The sequence below is a fragment of the Polypterus senegalus genome, chromosome 4, assembly GCF_016835505.1.
Source record: "Polypterus senegalus isolate Bchr_013 chromosome 4, ASM1683550v1, whole genome shotgun sequence".
In the NCBI taxonomy this organism is placed as follows: domain Eukaryota; kingdom Metazoa; phylum Chordata; class Cladistia; order Polypteriformes; family Polypteridae; genus Polypterus; species Polypterus senegalus.
Window position 1 is genome coordinate 239,300,177 of NC_053157.1, and position 10,299 is coordinate 239,310,475.

The 10,299-nt window shown below is 39.7% G+C and overlaps 1 long non-coding RNA gene across 1 annotated transcript; it reads left to right on the top strand.

The window, feature by feature from the left end:
• Positions 1–5,155: 5,155 nt before the first annotated feature.
• LOC120528312 lies at positions 5,156–9,505 on the top strand. Its single transcript, XR_005633480.1, has 7 exons — positions 5,156–5,451; positions 6,681–6,975; positions 7,056–7,211; positions 7,336–7,428; positions 7,809–7,937; positions 9,148–9,249; positions 9,334–9,505. It is a non-coding gene; the product is annotated as an uncharacterized LOC120528312 (long non-coding RNA).
• The last annotated feature ends 794 nt before the right edge of the window (positions 9,506–10,299 follow it).

The window sequence follows — 10,299 nt, forward strand, 5'->3', positions numbered from 1 at the left end:
TGGAAGACTGTCGTCCGTCATGTGGCACGGGTCTCATTGCTAAAGGCAAATTTGGATGTTCAATTGACTTCTTGTTTTTGGCAGAGAAACCAGACACATTAGTCAAACAGAAGTAACAGTCCGTCACATGGTCTTTCTGTTCTCGCCATATTATCGGAACAGCAAACGGTATTGTCTTTCGCGTGACTCTGAGCCAGGCTCTCAGACTGACAGCACATGTCACACAGAAAATGTGAGGAGCCCATTCCATGCCTTGATCACCAGCCGAAATAAAGATGATAAGCTTTCTTCACAAGAGCATTCAACCAACGTCTCTGAGGCACAAGTGTATATTCACCACAGATAGAGCAGAATGTATCGCGGCTGTTACAACATTGACGAGACACCAAAACGTCTATAGCATCAAGGTTACTTACTGTTATATTGCTACAGATACTATACTTTACTATACTAATACTATCCACACTCACTATATTAACCAAATGAGCAGGATCACTGCATGCAAGCCTCCTTTATAGCATGTGGAGAGAGTCAAGCTCGTTCAGACCGGCGTAGGATTTCAACTTCCACAGAACAGCTTCCAACCTGGACATGACCAGGCTGCACAAACCGTTGTTGATAAGTCAATTATGTTCGGAAACAAATATAAGAAAAAATCACGACAAAACTGAAACAGTAAGTGATGGGTACATTTTGATGTTATATTCGCGATCAGCACCCAAAAATCTATAAGAATCACCCAGCAGGGTTTAAGAAGCAAAATCTTTGTCGTGCAATGAAATAGTAAGAATAGAAGGACCCAAGGTAGAAAAGACCTCCTTAAGAAGTAGAGGAGGGACAACATCAAGGTGGGAGCCAAATGGCTTCAAACTGGAAACCAGCTGCTTTAAGAAGGGGAGAAAGACAGATTCGAAGTGGTCAAACACACCCAAACGGGGTATTAAAATGGACGGATCAGGAGAAGGTGTTGAAATGGGGGCCTTGGTGCTTACAGGGCCTTCAGCTGTATAGCGAGTGCCCAGACTCTGGAATGACCTACCGAAATTTAACAGGTCAGCTGACTCCATGAATTCTTTTAAAAAACAACTCAAAACTCATCTGTTCAGGAAGGCTTTTAGCTCTACTTGACTTTATTACCCTTTTTTTAGTTTACCTCTCTTAGTCAAGATGTTCGTGTAACCTGTATGTGTGTGGGCTGGACCATCAATTATGTTGTCTGTTAGGCTTTTTCTCTGAATTTACTGTCTTAATCTTCTTTATTTATTTAACTGGTTTATACAATGCAATATACTCTATACCCTGCTATTCTATCTTAAATCTCTGTGAAGTGCTTTGAGCATGGGAAAGGCGCTATATAAATAAAATATATTATTATAATTATTATTACAACCTTCTTCCAAAAAAAGTCATGAGATTTCTCGCCAGTTTCCCTAGAGGCTTCCAGAAAGACAAGTTCATGAACATTAAGTACAGAACTAAATGTGTTAAAAAGTACATGGGGGTTGTGAGAGTTTGGGCCAATAACTTGATCTAGCAGCTTTAAAAACTTTCTGATAACACAACCAACTCTCTCTCCAAATTACAAAAGAAACCTGCCACCTGTCAATCTTCCAGCTCCACTCAGCTCTCCTGCACTCCCGTCTATAGGCTCAGGTATTAATATTTAGCCACGGTTCGGAGCTTCTGGGGCTTTAGTTTGAGCCACAGAGTCCAGAGCAGTTTGCCGAGCAGAATTAAACTGAAGTGTTAGCTCCTCAGTATTGGAAGACACAGAGGGCTGTGAGGTCACTTCATAATTAAAACAGCGGAGAACTGAACGGCAGTGGAATATTTAAGAGCACAGCAGCGACGAACAGGAGTGTTCAGTTTAGCAAATTGACAGACAGGAATACAATCAAATAAAACGGGCATATGGTCTGAAAACACTGCATCACCAATTTCCAGATTAAGAACAGATACACCGCGAGAAGAGACAAGATCCAATGTATGACTGCATTAATGAGTAGGACCTGTTACAGACTGAATTAGACTCAAAGAGTCCATTAAATGTAAAAAGTCCTTCACCAAAGGCTTCTCAGTGCAACAAACATGGATATTAAAACCATTAACAATTAAAACTTGGTCATATTTTGGCATAAATTCAGCCAAGAAATCATAAAAGTCATGTTTACTTATCCTTCTTATACTTTAGTGGACGATAAGCCATCGCATAGTACAGCACAGGAGAACGACCCAACTCCAGAAGACTCCGTTCAAAGCTGGAGAAAGAAACAGCTAGAGGCCGCTGTTTACAACCGAAGTGGGATTTGAAGACATTCGCTAAACCTCTACCATGACCTGAGAACCGCAGGTAATTAAAATACTAGCAGCCACACGGCAACAATTCAGAGAAGGCGCTGGACTCACCAGAGACAACCAGGTTTCAGTTACAAAGAGGAAATCCAATCCATGAGGGGCGAAGAAATCTTTTAAGATAAAAGTTTTGTTCATTACAGATCTAGTTCACTAGACCCATCCTGATGGGAGCCGGGTCCAAAGCCGTAATAGCGAGCGGCGCCCGCCCCAGAGGTCACAAATTCTGGAGATTCACTCCTCACTGGCGCAGGTGAAGTGTGTAGGGGCACGGGGGTGGCATCAGACTGATCTAAACCAAAAACAGGTACAAGCCAGGAATCCACAGGGTCCCGGGAGTGCCTTGACGCAAAAAGGTGAGGAGCCTACCTATGTTGAGCCAGAAAAACTTTGGGAGATCGAACCAAACAGGCCTTTAACTTCACCAACCGTCCGCTGTGTTTACCTCGTCTTCTATGACACTTACTCCAGCGAGGTGGACCTGGAGCAAGGTAGAGGAATGCCGGTATTCCAGATTGGAGCTGTGGAGGAGGAACATGTCGTCCTCCGTTGTCCAACTGTACAAGTTTTACAGCAGACAAATGAAGCTCCCCAAGTGTTCAGCGATCATACTCCAGTAGTGAGTTGACATTTTGCATGACACACACAAATAACAACAAAGACATAAGCAAACTAGAGAGCGGTAGACGACATGCCACACACACTGGCGCCATCCAAGTTATCTCTTGCTGACCTAATAAAGTTGCCGGTGAGTGTATAGTGAAGTCACAGCACATTCATCGTGTTGATTAAAGTATACGACCACAAAACAATGGATTCTTCATGAAAATACAAACATTTGGAAAAATTAGTGTTAGTGAATTCTTTTACTGTTAAGTGATACCCTGTGGTGGGTTGGCACCCTGCCCAGGATTGGTTCCTGCTTGTGCCCTGTGCTGGCTGGGATTGGCTCCGGCAGACCCCCGTGACTCTGTATTCGGATTCAGCGGGTTTGAAAATGGATGGATGGATGGTAATACCTGAACCTTATGGTAGAGCATGTTTAAAAAGAAAGTTCTTTATACTTACTTTTTGCTACTTAGTGCAATCATTTTGTTCAGTAAACCCCCTGATGCCAAGCTATATCTGAAAAATAAACTTACCTTTGAAAACGTGGTGAAGATAATCGCACAAGTCAGCGTTGATTTCAGTTTCTGTTCCAATGTTGCCTGACGAGGGTCTTTCTTTGAACTCACATTGCCACCTAGTGACTGCTTAATGAATAACACACTTTAAACTAAATGGTAGAAATGACCCAAACAGGGCGAGTTAAGTACCCCTCATTTATCATATTGGATCTCGAGACTCAAAATAAGCTCGACCAAACGGCTGCTCATACCATTTTCTTATTTCTTTTTTTTTTTTATTTTGTATCATCGGCACATGTCTGGTATAATAATCCCTAGAGGAACCTGAACACCCTCTTAACTGAAATAAGTCTCAAAAAATCCCCTTTATTCCCCTCATCTAATGAAAGTATCTTAATAAGTGGATTCACATCACATTGACGCACTGGTGCGCGACTGCATGCGTTAACGAGGTACATCATAAATTTGCCCGTTAATCACTAGGATTCGCAGTCGTCGGGAAACTCATCTCCAATACTAAAGCGCTAAAATGAAGAAAGAGGAAATTGGGAAATAGTAGTTTAAAAAAGTTGAACTAAAGCAGTGCATGAGCACGATACATTTACATTTTTTGTCAAAAGGCGCTATATGGAGGAAGGTGTTTTAATATACATCAGTTCCGCAAGGAATTTCACTTAAATAAGTTGAAGTTAGATCATTCGAATTGTTTTACTTTCCAAAATTCAAAAATATTAACACGTTTTTTTATTTATTTTTTTTTTTTTTAAAGACCTTCACCAAAACCCTCTTTCTTTGTATTTATTTATTAGTACTTACTTAACGGGTCATTCCCAAACCTTACAAAGCCTTTCTAGAAATATTCGTAGTTGTCACGTTTCTCGTTTTCTTTTCTTCCTTGATGTTTCCTGATTTCCCTCATTAAATTAACAGACACATCGCCCCACAGAGCGGTCACTTCTACACGGTCTTCGATTGGACGTACCAGTCCAATGCCGTGACGTGTTGATTGCTCAATAAAACCGCACGAGCAAAAGAAGTGCCTCCGATTTCCCGCGCCTTCTCACTAACGACTCACGTGCGGCGCCGCCACCGATGATTTAAACTCACGCGCGCTTTCGTTCATGTCGAGTTTCTCTTTGGTACGTTCCCAGCATGGCGTGTTTGGGTTGTTGGTGTCGTTTTTGGCAGGTCGTTTGCTTGACGGGCGCGTCAGGAGACGTGACAAATACATGCGACGGTGACAAGGCGATGAGGCTGTCATTTGCAGGCTCTCCGACCGTTTTTCTCCAGAGTGAGTGCGGCGTGTCCTCGAGCACTGGGACTTTTCAGCGCCTGCGTACACTCTAAAAAATGGACAAGCGCAGTTGTTCATTTCAACTATTTTTTAGATTTGGACTGATGAACAATAATAGTTTTTTTCATCTGATATTTTATTTTGCTTTGATTTGACTTAAATCCATTCATGTTTGAGCCAAATTAAATATTTACATTGATAGAAATTATTTTCTTTTCTCATGCACTAGGGACTGTCAAAAAGTTCCCGGAAGTGTGATTTAACGGGAGAGTGACAGATCAGATTATGCACACATCGTTGTGGAGGGAAGCGCAGCAACAGGTCTGGATTGATTTTGGCGTGTAATTTTGTTTAATTACCGTTTGAGTTATACTTGCGCATAGTCATTCGAACAACGTCTTAACATCAAGTTCATGTGCAAATTGGGGAAGTCACTTTCAGATACGCTAGCAGCACTGCGGTTTTCTTTAGTGCATTCAGCACCACAAACTTGCTTCCGTGCCGCAATTTGCATATGAAATTGATGTTAGAACGTTATTCGAACTGCGACTTTTTGACTGCCATTCACAACCCGCCACGTCAGCACGTAGTCGCACGCTCTTCGCAGCCCAGAAGATCCAGGAAGGCAGACGGCATTTTTGTAAGTAGCGACATCAAACTTTGAAGAGTTATTTTACGGTAAGTTTTCAATATTTTTTGTTATATACAAGTTCATTGTTATGGTGAAACATATATTTAATAATATGTAATATAATGTTTGGGGCTGGACTTGTTAGTTAACCGTTACAATATGTCGGCGTTCACTGTGGTGTTATTGCATTGTACGACTGACTTGCATCAATGTTCTAAAAATACATATTTTGAAAAAAATCATGATATAAGTGCAGTAACTTCAAATATGAGTGTGGGATATCAGTTGTTGGGTTTAGATATACGATGTATGTACAGAGAATGTTTTAAAAGCACTTAAATTACAAACACTTAGATATGATTTTGAAAATGGCGGTTAAAACTTAATAGGCACATGTGTTGCATTTATGAGAATAACATTTTTTGTTGTATAAGCAAGGGGAATAATGTCTTTTGATTCAGATATTGATATTCAGATACATCAACATATACGTGACTGAATAGTCTTTGTGGGTGATAATAATAAAACTGGTGATAGCGAATTATCCTTTAACCGAGCCGAGTCGTGAGAGAGGCATTGGAGAACCAACGGAAACTTGTTTTCTCTTCTGCTACTTCAGACAGACATCTCACTGTAGCTGACGGGCCTTACCTGGAGTACAGAACAAAACACTTGAATGCACAAAAGCTTGTAGCAATGTTTGATTTTTACGGTCGTCTGAGATGATAATTAAATTGCGTTGAGAAGGCCCACTTCATTGTCACGACATTTTGGCATACATATGTTCGTTAAACAATGGTTGTGTGTTTCAGAATTTAACAAAAGCATGTTGGAAAATGAGACCGGTTTGGGAAACCCAGTGTTTTAACTTGTCTCCTTTTATAGAGTATAATCCTTCTCAATTTAATTTAGTGATTGAGTAATGAAGAGGCATATATGATTATATGAGTTGGTTATTTCGTTATTGAGTTTTATTATTTGAATTGAGGATGCATAGTTCTTGAGTCCTAGAAAGGGACTTTTTTTTAACCATTTTTTGTATTGTTAATGCTTATATTGTGGACGAACAATAGTATGAGAACAATGTCTTTGACAAGGTTTGTTGGATAAAACTGTAAAGAAAGACACTTTGTCTTGTTTTCACTCGTACATAACACCTCAGAGTTTATGTATTTAATCATGTAGTCCCGGTTAAATATGTATTTAGTGATTGAGCCATTTAAGTATTAATTACTTTAAATCTACTATTTATTGTAAATATTTCTTATTCTTTTAGATGCTCTTTGTGCAGATTGAACAAAAACCTTAGTCATCTTACACTACAAAATATAAAGAAGCCGAGACAGGCTGAAGCAAACAACTACCCTGCTTTACCAAGTGGTCAGACCAAAGAAAGCCTTGAAAAAGAAAGGACATTGCTACTGCAAGAAATGAAGAAGAGAAACAATGAGAAAGTGATTCGAGAAATGATGGCAAAGACTTTTGCCTACAGGAGACAACAAGTGGTAAATGAACAGCCAAGGATTGTGGATTTTGTGAAGAGATGGCCTGCTCTCTTTCAAAAGAATGAGGTTTGTTTTCAGTAGATTATATTTGTACATTTTACTTTCAATTTAGCTGTGCCTCAATCTTGTTTTTGTATGTGTTTCAGATTAATGCAGAATCTCTTCAAGTCACAACTGTTCCCCTTGAGTCCAGGTTCTTTTCAGAGTTAGACAGACATTCCAGTCAGCTCATCAAACTCATTAGCAGCAAAGATGGAGCCACACGAGTCAAAACTAGCAACTAAATGACTGCTTTGTATCAGGTACAGTGAAACGTGGCCTTATCTGAAAAGCTAAGTTTGTCATGATACAAACCATGCAAAATAAGACATTGTTTAAAAACTAAATATATATATATTAAAATCGTAGTACTGTTCTCATTTTCAGACTAGTGACATCAACACAAGAAGAGAATTAGTGCATAGATTCCTTATTCTCTATCTTGGTGAGGATGACAAGTGCCTGTTAAAAGACTATCTGGTAAGTACAAATAAACTTATCTTTTACAAAGTGATTAATATTGCTCTGTAAAATTTGCCTTCTACTTAATCATGGTATTCATTCTAGTGAAAGTTCAGTTCTAACATCTAGGAGTCGTAACACTGATGATTTTATCATTTACTGTGCATCCACAATAAAAAATATGGCATTAACATTTGGCGCAGATGTCTGGGACATAATGAAAAAAAATCTATTGTTTATCTAACCAATGTTCTGATACATTTAAGTTATTGGCATTTTCTGACGGATTTTTCCCTTTGACTTGATGAAATGTTCAGCAGCAGGGTGGGCTATTACCAATGTACCATTACTTGTGCAATGTATACATATAGCTTACTTTCTGGAATTATGTCCCACAGGATTGTCAAGTTGAGAAAGTTGAACAAGACGTGGAAAGAATGACCATGGGCATCCTCGTTATCCGGAAGGAGGGTGATGAACTTTTTAGTTCATTTGCAGATGTTGGGATCATCATTGAGGGTGTTGAGGTGATGAATGAACTCTCTTCAGTTGCCTCTGCTTATGCAATACTGTTTGGACTAATATACACACTAAACTTGAGTTATCCAAATGAATTGAAAGTGACATTCGAGATGTTTCAAAAAATCTTCATACAACTAGATGAACAGAAAAAATCATGTAGAGAACAGACTTTATACACCAAGCTACTTAACAGTGAATGAGAAAATGTAGAATGTAATGTATGTTCTGTCATTCGAGTTTTTGGTTTTCAGTTTTGATGTATTCAACTTTTAATAGGTCTTTACTCTCCAGATTTAAAAAAAAAAATGGAGTTGCATTTGCATGAATCGGTAGTGTTCTCTGTAAATATATAGAAATAGCGTTTGAAGGAACATGTTACAGTTGTTGATGCAGCAGTTGTTTCACTGTCACCATGTTTGCATATGGCTAAGACTGGCCTTGTGTTTTATAGGCTTAGAGCCAATTGCTCATGTTTTCTTTGCACTAATTGACAACTGAATGCAATTTGTGGGAACTATGTGCTGAAAATGTGATTACTTCTATGAATGTAATTTCACTGATGTGTGAACGGGGTTATAAAATACTACCTTTAAATTAGCTTGTAGAAAGCACAAATTCACATACAGTGGGTACGGAAAGTATTCAGACCCCCTTCAATTTTTCACTCTGTTATATTGCAGCCATTTGCTAAAATCATTTAAATTAATTTTTTTCCTCATTAATGTACACACAGCACCCCATATTGACAGACAAAAAAATTTTTGAAATTGTTGCAGATTTATTAAAAAAGAAAAACTGAAATATCGCCTGGTCTTAAGTATTCAGACCCTTTGCTCAGTATTTTAGTAGAAGCACCCTTTTGAGCTCATACAGCCAGGAGTCTTCTTGGGAAAGATGCAACAAGTTTTTCACACCTGGATTTGGGGATCCTCTGCCATTCCTCCTTGCAGATCCTCTCCAGTTCTGTCAGGTTGGATGGTAAACGTTGGTGGACAGCCATTGTTAGGTCTCTCCAGAGATGCTTTTGCTTTTATTCAAGTTTTTAAAAAGGTTAAAACAAACTCAAATGAATTAAGTTTTCTCAAATACTTTTTAAAGTTTGAAAGAACTCAATTCAATTGCTTGTTACCTTGTGACCTAATTTATTTAGGTTGATCCAACAAAATATTTTTTACAGTGTATTCCAGTAAATCTCGTCAACTTCTGTCTTATCAGAGACGAGTGGTGGACTGGTAAAGGTGACGTTCTCCCAGGAGTCGTTCTCCATGTAATATCTGCTCTCTCTCGGGCACGAAGCAGGCAATGGCCGACAGTGAGGTGAATCGCGCTGCAGTCGTAGTAGAAGAACTCCAGGCACTCGACGAACAGATTCGGAAACTCTTTGTCCTCCCTGTACCTTAGAGATCTGAAGGCCTGGCTACTGGATAAACCATCCTCGCCATCTGTAATCGGCGTAACATCAACTCCGCCTTGTGCTGCTCAATTGAACTACACCCCAGCGCCTCGTAGGAGCGACACCCCTGATGACCTCGGCGTATTTCAGCTATGCTGGCGGGGGTTCAATGCCAGAACATCGCCATCGGCACAGGCGAGCATCTTAACTCAGAACCGGTTCGACCCTCTCTGCGTCCCCAGTTCGCCTTCAGCCCCTGGTGATGTAATAGTGGTAGGTGATTCTATTGTTATAAACCTCAATATCGCATGCCCTAATGGAAAATCCTTCGTTTGTTTCTTGTTTTCCCGGTGCTCGTGTCCGAGATGTGATGAGATACACGACGGCAATCCACGAGAAAAACACGAACAGGGCAGTTGGAGCAATTGTTTTGCATGCCGGCGTAAACGATATAAGGCACCAACAATCGGAAATCCTCAAGGATGACTTTGCAGCATTAAAGACACGAATGACAGGACCCCATCGGCAAAAATCTTCATTTCGGGTCCACTACCTCTCGTCAGACGATCAAACGAGTACTACAGTCATCTGCTAGGATTAAAAAAAAAACTGGCTGCAGGGTTTCTGAAAGAATCGAAACATCGGGTTCATCAACAAGTGGGACCTCTTTTGAGAAAGGCCACGTTTCTTCAAGCGAGATGGCCTTCATCCGAACAGTTTTGGCGCCTGGGTCCTCTCCGAAAACCAATCTAAGGTAATTCGTTTATCTTGACTATATCTCTGCTCTTAACCCCTTCCGAAATGATACTGTTTGGCTAGTATATGATGATTGTTTAATAAAATCTTCTGTAAAAGTGCACAACATTAATACTGTAATAAGCAATCTCAATGCACGTAGAAAATCTAGGCAATACGACAAGCACCAATAATTTTAATTAAAAATACTACTTGAGATGAATAATATATTAAAACTA